General features: G+C 40.6%; 1 protein-coding gene across 1 annotated transcript in view; it reads left to right on the top strand.

Annotated features, from left to right (window-relative positions):
• Window positions 1-4,099: 4,099 nt before the first annotated feature.
• LOC120990711 (von Willebrand factor A domain-containing protein 5A-like) overlaps window positions 4,100-14,813 on the top strand; it is a 162,485-nt gene continuing 151,771 nt past the window's right edge. Inside the window, exon 1 of the mRNA XM_040419616.1 lies at window positions 4,100-4,198. The gene's annotated coding sequence lies outside the window, so the exon portion shown is untranslated. The remainder of the gene's footprint in view (window positions 4,199-14,813) is intronic.

The following is a 14,813-nucleotide window of genomic DNA, read 5'->3' as shown; positions in this document are numbered from 1 at the left end:
ACAGTCGTAAGAATCCTTAGCAAACATGTCCTGGAATTCGGCGAAGAGCCCCTTTAGCTGTGGACACTCCGACTCCTCGGAACATGCGTTAGCTATAGAGATTTGCTCTTCCACCCGTTCCTGAAATTCTGGAAAGATTTCAGGTTGACTTAACTCATAAGCTTCTTCAATCTCACTAGTTAAATCGTTTTCAGTATTGCGTACCTTCTCCTTTCCTTGTTGGCATGACTCGTACTCCTTCTCATCGATCTCATGGTTGAAAATCAATGATGATTCTTCAATGTGGCATGTACCTTCTTCAGAGCTGAAAGGATAAACAGAGTGGATATTGAATAACCCCTCCGGTGTTGAGGAAAAATGTTGTTCCACTACCTGCTCTTCTGTCAAGTATTCATCAGGAATAAATCCAATGACATAATTTGTGGCTTGTGATCCTGTGTCAAGTAAACCCCTGATTGGCCCGATAAGTTCATCTTGGAGATAAGAATTAAGAAAATATCGGCCTTCAACCTGAAATAAATCACATAAGAAATTAGGGTGATCATTTATTTGACATTTGTTAAGGATTTGACCTTTCTGCAGTGTCGCGACCTCTGGTGAATTCTTGGAATTCCTGATGCTCGCTGCGGCAGCAGCCCCCACCTTTGGGGGAACACTGGATCACATCACAGCTTACAGATGGCAGCTCGCAGATTGACACTGAAATGATAGGATCACTCAATGGAGAAGACACATTAGTGCAGGAATCATCATGATTAGACTGTAATATAGACATGTGAGGCCTCTTTCACACTTGCGGACTATCTCTTGTTGCAACATCACTACCCGCTTCACTACCGGCTGCACTTATTTTCTTACAAAAAAGTTATACACAGATCTATGAATAATCTGGTTAGCCAAGAAAAGTATGGAATGTTTTACTATTTGCACAAATAATCAAAGAATTAACTCGATCTTTGTGGGACCTCCATATTATGTCGGGTATATAAAGCAAATGCTGTTTCACGTGTTTTCCATGTTCGGTCTTCCCCAATGCATCGAGTCTGATCACGGAAGTCATTTCACTAGTGAGGCGATGACACCTTATATTGAACACCACTCCGCTGCCCCTAAAACACAGCGGAGAAACCGATGGATATATATGGTGAAGGCATTCAGGGACATAATAGGTCCTGTGGAGCACCATTACGGGCAAGGATAGTATTGCTCTATTAGGGGCAAGCTGTTCCGTTCCACAAAATACGGAATGCACACGGACATCATCCGTATTTTTTGCGGATCCGTTTTTTGCAGACAGCAAAATACATACGGTCGTGTGCATGAGGCCTTAATCTAAATATTTTCCCAGGAGGGAGGGAGTGCTGTTCCGTTAGTTGAGAGGCAGTGAGCAAGGAGCCCTATCTCAGAAAGCCATGTAAACGTGTTAGGGAATGAGAGTTCCACCACAAAAAGGATAGAGCATTCCTCCCAGACAGGAACGCCGGGTTGAGCAATAGGGGGGTAAGTGGTGCAAGCCTCGATTAAAGTTTATTAAATCGCACCACTCTCCAGAGTTGCAATGAATAGAAAGAGAGGGGAGATTTAGATTTCACCATATCAGGGATGCGGTCAGTAGACCAGAAAAGCACTGCCAGGGTAAGCGGATTCAAATCCGATTCTAATTTGACCCAGCTAGGGACCCTGTCATGATGATTAAATAGGACCTATTGTGCCAGTCTTGCCTCCCTATAGTTGGGCAAGGAAAGACTTCCTAATCCTTTATGAAGGAACATAATGGACAGTTTTATCCCAGGCTTCTTGCTCACCCAAATAAACCGAGATGACTTTATGCAATAATTAGTGTCTATAAGGTCAGAGACAAGGAGCTGTCAGCTGAGCTGTCTGACGGGAAACAGTAAAAATACAGAGCCTGCTACTAGAGAATCTCGGGGCTGTACAGAGAAAGGGGTTCAAAACTCAATATGAGTGCAATGCAATAATAAAAAACTAATTGCTCCTAAAGGTGTACATACAAAGTGCACTCAACCTTTTCAACAATTTTATTAAAGTCCTCCAAGACTTTTTTATACTAATGACCTATCCTCTGGATAGGTTATCCTTATCTGAACGGTGGGGGTCCGACACCCAGGATCCCTGACAATCTGCAGCTGTGTTTAGTATCGCCGGTCAGTCCCATTCACTTCAATAGGGATGAGCTGTGCCTAGGCCATGTGATCTATGAACGTGATGTCACATCGCCTAGGCTAAGCTTCGAGAAGGCTGCTGTGCTACTGTGAGCGCTGGTGCCTTCTCAAACAGCTGATTGGTGGGAGTCCTGGAAAACCCCTTCTATTCTAAATGGCATACAATTAGTTTTTGTAATATTTTTTTAGATACAGCAGCACAATATCACATATGATAGGTTTAGATACAGCAGCGCAATATCACATATCATAGGCTTAGATACAGAAGTGCAGTATCAAATATCATAGGCTTGGTACATCAGTGCAATATCACATATGATAGGCTTAGATACAGCAGCGCAATATCACATATCATAGGCTTAGATACAGCAGTGCAGTATCACATATCATAGGCTTAGATACAGCAGTGCAGTATCACATATCATAGGTTTGGTACAGCAGTGCAATATCACATATGATAGGCTTAGATACAGCAGTGCAATATCACATATGATAGGCTTAGATACAGCAGCAAAATATAACATATGATAGGCTTAGATACAGCAACGCAATATCACATATCATAGGCTTAGATACAGCAGTGCAGTATCACATATCATAGGTTTGGTACAGCAGTGCAATATCACATATGATAGGCTTAGATACAGCAGTGCAGTATCAAATATCATAGGCTTGGTACATCAGTGCAATATCACATATGATAGGCTTAGATACAGCAGCGCAATATCACATATCATAGGCTTAGATACAGCAGTGCAGTATCACATATCATAGGCTTAGATACAGCAGTGCAGTATCACATATCATAGGTTTGGTACAGCAGTGCAATATCACATATGATAGGCTTAGATACAGCAGTGCAATATCACATATGATAGGCTTAGATACAGCAGCAAAATATAACATATGATAGGCTTAGATACAGCAACGCAATATCACATATCATAGGCTTAGATACAGCAGTGCAGTATCACATATCATAGGTTTGGTACAGCAGTGCAATATCACATATGATAGGCTTAGATACAGCAGTGCAGTATCACATATCATAGGCTTTGATACAGCAGTGCAGTATCACATATCAGAAGTTTGGTACAGCAGCGCAATATCACATATCATAGACTTAGATACAGCAGCGCAATATCCCATATGATAGGCTTAGATACAGCAGCGCAATATCACATATCATAGGCTTAGATACAGCAGCGCAATATCACATATGATAGGCTTAGATACAGCAGCGCAATATCACATATCATAGGCTTAGATACAGCAGCGCAATATCACATATGATAGGCTTAGATACAGCAGCGCAATATCACATATCATAGGCTTAGATACAGCAGCGCAATATCACATGATAGGCTTAGATACAGCAGCGCAATATCACATATGATAGGCTTAGATACAGCAGCACAGTATAACATATCATAGGCTTAGATACAGCTGCGCAATATCACATATGATAGGCTTAGATACAGCAGTGCAGTATCACATATCATAGGTTTGGTACAGCAGTGAAATATCACATATGATAGGCTTAGATACAGCAGCACAGTATAACATATCATAGGCTTAGATACAGCTGCGCAATATCACATATGATAGGCTTAGATACAGCAGTGCAGTATCACATATCATAGGTTTGGTACAGCAGTGAAATATCACATATGATAGGCTTAGATACAGCAGCGCAGTATCACAGGATAGGATTAGATACTTGGGCTTAGCAGTGCACTATTCTTGGAGATAATAACTTCCTGATTATTTATAATGGAGCACAGTTTATATTGTGATGTAGACTATCCCTGCGGTTTATGGCAGGTCGGGGGAGTGTGCACACAGACTGCAGAGCCGCCCGTCCTCTCCCTTCAGCTGCTGGGAGCCCTGGATGCGCCCATCTACAGCACTGCCCCCCCTCCTCCTCCTCCTCCACCAGTTTACGTGAAGTCACTGACACCAGTCCGGAGCTGATCACACTGCACAGGAGAAGCAGACGCACTGAGAAGACGGAGGTAATGTGAACGCTACAGTACATGTATACAGCGGTACGGTGCACCTAGTGTGTATACACCTCACAGTACAGCGTATACTACTATATAGTAGACAGTGTTGGACTGGGGTACCCAGGGCCCACCAGTAAAATTCATTTTGGGGGCCCACCATACGGACACATTCAAATATATTAAATAATCGAACAAGTTTTTTATATGAACATAGGCTGGTTGAGGTGCTGTACATTCAATATATGTATGTAGTGCAGTAAGTCTACTGTGTTATATGCCACTTGTGCAGGGGGTGGAGACTAGGGGACCACTTTGCTCAGGGGCCCACCGGGGGATTCACCTGTACCCCTGTGGGCCAGTCCGAGCCTGATAGTAGATACTGGAGTACAGTACACAGTATAGCATATACATCCAGAGGTGTGGTACACACTGTACATGTACAGTACATCACAGAAAAGCATCCACACAGAGATGGAGAATATTCAGTATATAGTACAGTAGAGGTATACATGGGTATGGAAATGTATACAGAATAGTATATAGTACAGAGGTATATAGTACAGTAGAAGTATACATAGGTATGGTAACTGTATACAGAGTGGTATATAGTACAGAGCCATATAGTACAGTAGAGGTATACATGGGTATGGTAAATGTATACAGAATAGTATATACGCCGAGGTATATAGTACAGTAGAAGTATACATAGGTATGGTAACTGTATACAGAGTGGTATATAGTACAGAGGTATATAGTACAGTAGAGGTACACATAGGTATGGTAAACGTATACAGAATGGTATATATGCAGAGGTATATAGTACAGTAGAGGTATACATAGGTATGGTAACTGTATACAGAGTGGTATATAGTACAGTAAAAGTATACATAGGTATGGTAAATGTATATAGAATGGTATATAGTACAGAGGTATATTGTACAGTAGAAGTATACATAGGTATGGTAAACGTATACAGAATAGTAATTCAGAGATCCGCTCACCTCTGCTCTCTCAGGGCAGGTGCACCAACCAAAATTTGAGACACCCCTCAAAATTGGATTTGAATATAAAAAGATATGGATGGGCACTCATATACGGAAATATAGGACAAAATTTATTGAGACATATATCATATAACAATACAATAAAATACAATAATTTAAAATATAAATGAAAGAAATTGATATCTTTTAGGTGGAGATAAATAGCACAAAAAGTCGCACAAAACATACGCACAAAAAATACTCCCTGGGTTTTTTTCTACAAATCTGTAGATTGACAGGGGGGGGGAGGACAATTGTGCAGTTAATCTCTGCCCAAAATGGATGATATTCCAAAGCTTATATCAATATTGCAATCTGTCCTATATTCAAATATAAAACGCACACACATGTGCTAAGTTGCCACAGAATATTCTTGATTCATATAAAGCGTATCCAAGATTAAGTGTACAGGTAGCGCTCCACATATATAACTTTTCCTTTTACGCTTAATAGTCTTTGCAAAGTGTCCAGTCTCTATTGTAGCCACAAAGTAATGTCGCAATTCAACTGGCAAGAAAAGTCCTTAGTATGTTGCTAAGTGTAATTCATTATTTCTCCTTCTAGTAACTTAGTAATTTGCCTCATGAGTTTTTACCCAGTATATGGGCTTACCTTTGCCTGGTTCTTAGTTTGCTATGGCTTGCGAATATGCTTTTACTCCGTGTTGAATGCCGGCGTCCCGGCTATGGAGTTCGTCGCGTTCCACGTGTGCTTCACAGCTGATTCCAAGCGCTGACTTGGTTTGAGAGTCACGCACTTACAGCTTTAGGCGCAGGTCAATGACGTCTTGAGGTCTTTCTAAGATGGCAAGAATCTTTTATCTTCTTCTTTATAGTGCACTTATGTCCATGGAAAACGGGGTATTTGAGATTTCACACCAGATGCGTTTCGGGGAGACGCTTTCCCCTTCCTCAGTGGTATACCCTGATTTTGTAGGTCAGTGTAATTTATACTGGATCTTGATCTTGCTCAAAATCTGGTCTGGACCCAGAGTTACACCGAAAAGCCGATCTGGCTCAAAATTCTGGATGTCATTTTTTATCATTGTAGCTTACTTGCGATTTCAATGCGGCATTTTCCCTAAAGGTGCGTTTTTTCTGTTATATTTGCAATTTTGCATTCATAGTTTAATCCATTTATAATTAATCAAATAGGACATTTTGTTCTTAAGTTATGGTTCATAATGTATCTGCATCTGCGTTTTAGTTGCGTTTTCTTTTTGTAAGTTGTATTTTGTCTTCTATCAGTATTTTTGTATATATTTATGTGGGTCATCTTGGGTATTCTACATGTGGAAAGAGGTTTTTTCTTTTTTCTTTAAGGGGTATTTGAGATTTATGATGTTTCTTAAATAATGTAGAAAGCGGGGGGCCCATGTGGGGTAGAGGGAGAGTTGCAGTGCTGGAATAAACAGCCTGACATGCAACTCTGCATCGACACCCACACGGACCACCCTATCCTCATATGAACCCAAATATTTCTAATTCTGCATTTAATCCTCTCGGCAGTAGACTGCCAAACTCATAAATTTTCCGGGATTCTGCCCTTGATAGTCTCTCAATCTGATTTCCTCCTCGCCAATGTTTGTCTACCTTCTCCAGTGCCATGAAGGAAAGACCCCTAGGATCCTGATTGTGTGCAACCTTGAAATGTCTGGACAGCGAGTGTTTATCATAACCTTTGGTGATATTATTCAGATGTTCTGCTATCCTGACTTTCAAGGCGCGTTTGGTCCTACCTATGTATTGTCTCCGACATGGACACTGGATCAGGTATATGACATTGGTGGAATCGCAAGTAAGGAAGCAACCCTACAGTTTTATCATTGTGTAGATGGTGCCAATGGGATTTTATAATATATTCAATCTACTTTGCTTGAATATTATATGGCAAAATGATCCGAAGGCCCAAACTTTCTTCCTCTTTTGATTTTTGTGATGGTTCAAAAAAGCTCTTTCTATCTAGGCTTTTTACCCTCACCAAAGCTTCATTTATGATGTATTCTGGGTAATCCTTTTCTTTAAACTGGTTTCTCATGATGTTGGCTTCCTCCTCAAATTTTTCGTCTTCCGTGCAGTTTCGCTTTATAAACGGCGGAACTGCCCGAAGGTAACATTCGTTAGCCACTTTGGCAAGTGGCTGCTTGAGAAAGGAATATATCCATTCTTGGCTGGTTTCTGGAACGTGTTACACACATATCTATTTTCTCTTCGTGTAATTTCAATATCCAGAAATTCTACCTTTTCATTTCCAATATTGGAAGTGAATTTCAGATTGTTTATGTTATCATTAATTTTATTTATAAATTTGTCCAGATTTTCTTTTGTTCCACCCCAAATAAATATGATGTCATCTATGTACCGCCGCCATAGGACCAGGTCCGCCCCCAGTGCGGGGTCGATGTTACTAGCCTCCCAATGTGCCAAAAACAAGTTGGCATAACTGGGGGCAAACCTGGTACCCATGGCGGTTCCTCTCCTCTGTACATAAAATTGATCAGAGAAGAGAAAATAGTTACGATGCAGAATATGGTTCACTCCCTCTAATAAATAATCAATTTGGTCCCCATTCCACAATTTGTTCCTAGATAGTTGTTCTTTCAGAGCTAAAATGCCCTGATCATAATTGATAATGGTATAGAGGGACTGGACGTCCAATGTACCCATAATCCAATGGTCATGGACGTCCAGGCCTTCCAAGATACTCACAATCTCAGTTGTGTCACGTACATAGGATTTAATTTTCTTCACTTCAGGTTGAAGTAAGGTGTCTATGTACTGTGACAGATTAACTGTTAGGGATCCAATGCCCGAAATAATGGGACGGCCTGGCGGATCCACGATACTTTTGTGGACTTTCGGTAAACAATAGAAAACAGGTAATCTACCCGGTGTGTCCACAATAAAATTAAATTCCTGTTGTGTTAAAATTCCCTTCTGTAATCCTTTTTTACAGAAATGGAAAAGATCCTGTCTAAAAGTCTCCATAGGATCTTTTTTTAGGGGGGTATATGTGGCCTGGTCTCCTAGTTGTTTAAGGCATTCAGTATTGTATTGGTCTTCTCCACAGATCACAATGGCTCCCTCTTTGTCCGCTGGGCGGATAACTACCTTTTCATTTTTTTGTAGCTCCCTTATGGCATTCATTTCTCCATGTGTTAGATTATTCCTATATCCTTTTTTTATTTTTTATTTTTCCAAGTCTGCTTCCACACTTTTTTGGAATGTGGATATTTCAGGACCAATTTCAGCCCTAGGGAATTTTTTAGATTTTTTCTTCAACTGTGTATGAGTGTAGGAATCTTTTATTTGTTGTTCCACAGTCGGTGGATTTTTAATAAAATACTTTTTCAAACAGATTTTTCGAATAAATTTCTGGATACCTATATAGGTATCAAATTTATTCAAAGAAGCTGATGGTGCAAACTTTAGACCCTTATTTAAAATCGAAATCTGTGTGGTGGTGAGATCTATTTTACTTAAATTAATAATATTGTCTTTTAAATTCAATGGTGGTTCCTGTGTTCTCCACTTTCTCTGTGATCTTCGTGCCTTCCTCTTTTTTGGTGGTTTTCCCAGTACTGGTGATTTTCCCATGTGTTCTCTCAGTTGTAGTCGTTCTGTGTGTCCATTGTCCATCTTCCCTGTCTCCCTGTGTCTATTTTTGGATGTGTTTGGTTCCTGTGTTCCTGTGGTGCTCTGTGCCTCAAATTGTATGGTGTCCTGTGTGTGTAGGGTGGTGTCTTTTTGTGATCTGTTGGTTAGAATTGTCTTTGTTTCAATCGTGGTGAGTGATGGGGGTGTGTGGTCTAAAAAAGAATTGTCAGCTAAGGTTTCATATCTGTTTTGAGTTGGTATGTTATACCTCCTTAATTCTTTTTGTTCACAAATTTTGGACTGGGGATTTTCTTCTATGTAATCTTCTCTATTGTATTTTTTCTCATCTTTTCTATCTATATTTTTGTGTTTCTTTGTTTTTTTTAGCTATAATTTCCTGTTCCATTTTATCCAGGCTTTTATGTTGTCTCTCCTGCCACTTTTCGTACACCTGATCTTTAGGAAATTTTTCTAATTTCATTTTTAATTTCATTATTTTCTCAGATAAATCATCTTGGATCATAGTTCTCCTTTTGATGATAAGTTCCATTAGGGCTCGGGATTGTGTATATAGTAAATCCCCCCATTTCTTTTTGAAATCTTCCCCTACTAGGTCTTGTGCTGGGGTTTTTATTAATTGTAAACCTTTGGGGATTTTATTATGATTTAAATACAGCTGTAAGGAACGTATTTCCCAGATCTGTCTTAGTTTTTTACGTAGTAGATCTTCCAAATCTCGGAATGATTCTACTACGGATCTTTCTTCTGGGCTACTACCATTTTCTCCCTCCATATCTTCGAAACTGTAGTTTTCTGCTTTGCGCTGTTTTGTCTCCATATAACTCCATATAGCCATGATGAGTGCAGAGGGAGCTTGATCTCAATGGGTGATTGTGTTAAAATAAAAAGTAATTCAGAGATCCGCTCACCTCTGCTCTCTCAGGGCAGGTGCACCAACCAAAATTTGAGACACCCCTCAAAATTGGATTTGAATATAAAAAGATATGGATGGGCACTCATATACGGAAATATAGGACAAAATTTATTGAGACATATATCATATAACAATACAAAAAAATACAATAATTTAAAATATAAATGAAAGAAATTGATATCTTTTAGGTGGAGATAAATAGCACAAAAAGTTGCACAAAAAGTAGCACAAAAAATACGCACAAAAAATACGCACAAAAAATACTCCCTGAGTTTTTTTCTACAAATCTGTAGATTGACAGGGGGAGGACAATTTTTTATACATATGTATTTTTATACATTTTGATATTTTTTTTATATATGTTTTAGATATTTTTAATGTCTATTTAATACACATCATTTATATATATTTTTTATAATTCAAGCTATAAATGGTAGTTATAATACATTATGAACCATAACTTAAGAACAAAATGTCCTATTTGATTAATTATAAATGGATTAAACTATAAATGCAAAATTGCCAATATAACAGAAAAAACGCACCTTTAGGGAAAATGCCGCATTGAAACCGCAAGTAAGCTACAATTATAAAAAATGACATCCAGAAATTTGAGCCAGATCGGCTTTTTGGTGTAACTCTGGGTCCAGACCAGATTTTGAGCAAGATCAAGATCCAGTATAAATTACACTGACCTACAAAATCGGGGTATACCACTGAGGAAGGGGAAAGCGTCTCCCCGAAACGCGCCTGGTGTGAAATCTCAAATACCCCGTTTTCCATGGACATAAGTGCACTATAAAGAAGAAGATAAAAGATTCTTGCCATCTTAGAAAGACCTCAAGACGTCATTGACCTGCGCCTAAAGCTGTAAGTGCGTGACTCTCAAACCAAGTCAGCGCTTGGAATCAGCTGTGAAGCACACGTGGGACGCGACGAACTCCATAGCCGGGACGCCGGCATTCAACACGGAGTAAAAGCATATTCGCAAGCCCCAGCAAACTAAGGCCTCTTTCACACTTGCGTTGTCCGGATCCGGCGTGTACTCCACTTGCCGGAATTACACTCCGGATCCGGAAAAACGCAAGTGTACTGAAAGCATTTGAAGACGGAACCGTCTTCCAAATGCTTTCAGTGTTACTATGGCACCCAGGACGCTATTAAAGTCCTGGTTGCCATAGTAGGAGCGGGGAGCGGGGGAGCGGTATACTTACAGTCCGTGCGGCTCCCGGGGCGCTCCAGAATGACGTCAGAGCGCCCCATGCGCATGGATGACGTGATCCATGCGATCACGTGATCCATGCGCTTGGGGCGCCCTGACGTCACTCTGGAGCGCCCGGGGAGCCGCACGGACGGTAAGTACACTGCTCCCCCGCTCCCCGCTCCACTTACCATGGCTGTCAGGACTTTAGCGTCCCGGCAGCCATGGTAACCACTCTGAAAAAGCTAAATGTCGGCTCCGGCAATGCGCCGAAACGACGTTTAGCTTAAGGCCGGATCCGGATCAATGCCTTCCAATGGGCATTAATTCCGGATCCGGCCTTGCGGCAAGTGTTCCGGATTTTTGGCCGGAGCAAAAAGCGCAGCATGCTGCGGTATTTTCTCCGGCCAACAAACGTTCCGTACCGGAACTGAAGACATCCTGATGCATCCTGAACGGATTACTCTCCATTCAGAATGCATTAGGATAATCCTGATCAGGATTCTTCCGGCATAGAGCCCCGACGACGGAACTCTATGCCGGAAGACAAGAACGCAGGTGTGAAAGAGCCCTAAGAACCAGGCAAAGGTAAGCCCATATACTGGGTAAAAACTCATGAGGCAAATTACTAAGTTACTAGAAGGAGAAATAATGAATTACACTTAGCAACATACTAAGGACTTTTCTTGCCAGTTGAATCGCAACATTACTTTGTGGATACAATAGAGACTGGACACTTTGCAAAGACTATTAAGCGTAAAAGGAAAAGTTATATATGTGGAGCGCTACCTGTACACTTAATCTTGGATACACTTTATATGAATCAAGAATATTTTGTGGCAACTTAGCACATGTGTGTGCGTTTTATATTTGAATATAGGACAGATTGCAATATTTGGTGTGTTTTTGGTTATATATGCCACTTTTGCAAAATTGATATAAGCTTTGGAATATCATCCGTTTTGGGCAGAGATTAACTGCACAATTGTCCCCCCCCCCCGTCCCCCCCCCCCCTGTCAATCTACAGATTTGTAGAAAAAAAAACAGGGAGTATTTTTTGTGCGACTTTTTGTGCAACTTTTTGTGCTATTTATCTCCACCTAAAAGATATCAATTTCTTTCATTTATATTTTAAATTATTGTATTTTATTGTATTGTTATATGATATATGTCTCAATAAAAGTCCTATATTTCTGTATATGAGTGCCCATCCATATATTTTTGTATACAGAATAGTATATTCGCAGAGTTATATAGTACAGTAGAGGTATACATAGGTGTGGTAAATGCATACAGAATAGTACAGATGTATATAGTACAGTAGAAGTACACATAGGTATGGTAAACGCATACAGAATGGTATATAGTACAGAGGTATATCGTACAGTAAAAGTATACATAGGTATGGTAAATGTATATAGAATGGTATATAGTACAGTAGAAGTATACATATGTATGGTAAACGTATACAGAATAGTACAGAGGTATATAGTACAGTAGAAGTACACATAGGTATGGTAAACGTATACAGAATAGTATATAGTACAGACATATATAGTACAGTAGAGGTATACATAGGTATGATGTATACAGAATGGTATATAGTACAGAGGTATATAGTACAGTAGAAGCATACATAGGTATGGTAAACGTATGCAGAATAATAAGGTATATAGTACGGTAGAAGTATACATAGGTAAACGTATACAGAATGGTATATACGCAGAGGTACATGGAATTCAGTATATAACCCCAGTAATCTGTTCCTCTTCCGGTGTTTACAACACATAGGTGAACCCTTGCATTACCCAGTCTGAAGCATTAGTAGGAGACTGGAGTTACTGGGATGGATCTGTCCTGTGCACAGCATAGGGGAGGCGGGGGGGGGGGGGGACATGGCTACAAAGGTCCTGGCAGGGCAGACTCTGCACACATGTACTCTTCTGTGTGTACCAATGTGTGAGTGCACACTGACCAGTCACACTTCACAGATGTACCGTATGTGGAGGTGACAGTTGGGGCAGATAACAGAGATGGAGTCACAACTGCCCTGCCAGGACCTGTCAGGAACGGAGCTCAGTCTCCTCCCTCTAATGCCGCATTCAGACTGATAGACGCAGCACAAGATGGCCGCACAGCCTCCAGCCAAAAAAGTGCGTCTAACAGTCCGAAAAATAAGGGAGAGCCCTATAGTGATATGTGAAGCCCTCTCATTACATACATGGTACACGGAGGGTGTCAGAACTATATATAGAGCCCAATAGTTATATAATATACAGTCAGGTCCATAAATATTGGGACATCGACACAATTGTAACATTTTTGGCTCTATACACCACCACAATGGATTTGAAATGAAACTAACAAGATGTGCTTTACCTGCAGACTGTCAACTTTAATTTGAGGGTATTTACATCAGGTGAACGGTGTAGGAATTACAACAGTTTGCATATGTGCCTCCCACTTGTTAAGGGACCAAAAGTCCCTTAGATACAGCTGCGCAATATCACATATGATAGGCTTAGATACAGCAGCACAGTATTACATATAATAGGCTTAGATACAGCAGCGCAGTATCACAGGATAGGATTGGATACTCGGGCTTAGCAGTGCACTATTCCTGGAGATAATAACTTCCTGATTATTTATAATGGAGCACAGTTTATATTGTGATGTAGCCTATCCCTGCGGTTTATGGCAGGTTGGGGGATATGGCTTCTCAGCTGTTCCATGGCCAGGTGTGTGTTATTTCCTCATTATCCCAATTACAATGAGCAGATAAAAGGTCCAGAGTTCTTTTCTAGTGTGCTATTTGCATTTGGAATCTTTTGCTGTCAACTCTCAAGATGAGATCCAAAGAGCTGTCACTATCAGTGAAGCAAGCCATCATTAGGCTGAAAAAACAAAACAAACCCATCAGAGAGATAGCAAAAACATTAGGCGTGGCCAAAACAACTGCTTGGAACATTCTTAAAAAGAAGGAACGCACCGGTGAGCTCAGCAACACCAAAAGACCCGGAAGACCACGGAAAACAACTGTGGTGGATGACCGAAGAATTATTTTCCTGGTGAAAAAAATACCCTTCATAAGAGTTTGTCAGATCAAGAACACTCTCCAGGAGGTAGGTGTATGTGTGTCAAAGTCAACAATTCACCAGAGTTAATACAGAGGGTTCACCACAAGATGTAAACCATTGGTGAGCCTCAAAAACAGGAAGGACAGATTAGAGTTTGCCAAACGACATCTAAAAAAAACCTTCACAGTTCTGGAACAACATCCTCTGGACAAATGAGACCAAGATGAACTTGTACCAGAGTGATGGGAAGAGAAGAGTATGGAGAAGGAAAGGAACTGCTCATGATCCTAAGCATACCACCTCATCAGTGAAGCATGCTGGTGGTAGTGTCATGGCGTGGGCATGTATGGCTGCCAATGGAACTGGTTCTCTTGTATTTATTGATGATGTGACTGCTGATAAAAGCAGCAGGATGAATTCTGAAGTGTTTCGGGCAATATTATCTGCTCATATTCAGCCAAATGCTTCAGAACTCATTGGACGGCACTTCACAGTGCAGATGGACAATGACCCAAGGGAAAGAAGTGGAATGTTATGCAATGGCCAAGTCAATCACCTGACCTGAATCCGATTGAGCATGCATTTCACTTGCTGAAGACAAAACTGAAGGGAAAATGCCCCAAGAACAAGCAGGAACTGAAGACAGTTGCAGTAGAGGCCTGGCAGAGCATCACCAGGGATGAAACCCAGCGTCTGGTGATGTCTATGCATTCCAGACTTCAGGCTGTAATTGACTGCAAAGGATTTGCAACCAAGTATTAAAAAGTGAAAGT

Source organism: Bufo bufo, chromosome 2 (genome assembly GCF_905171765.1).
Source record: "Bufo bufo chromosome 2, aBufBuf1.1, whole genome shotgun sequence".
Taxonomy (NCBI): Eukaryota; Metazoa; Chordata; class Amphibia; order Anura; family Bufonidae; genus Bufo; species Bufo bufo.
Note: the sequence above shows the minus strand (reverse complement) of the source record. Positions and strands in the feature narration are given on the sequence as shown.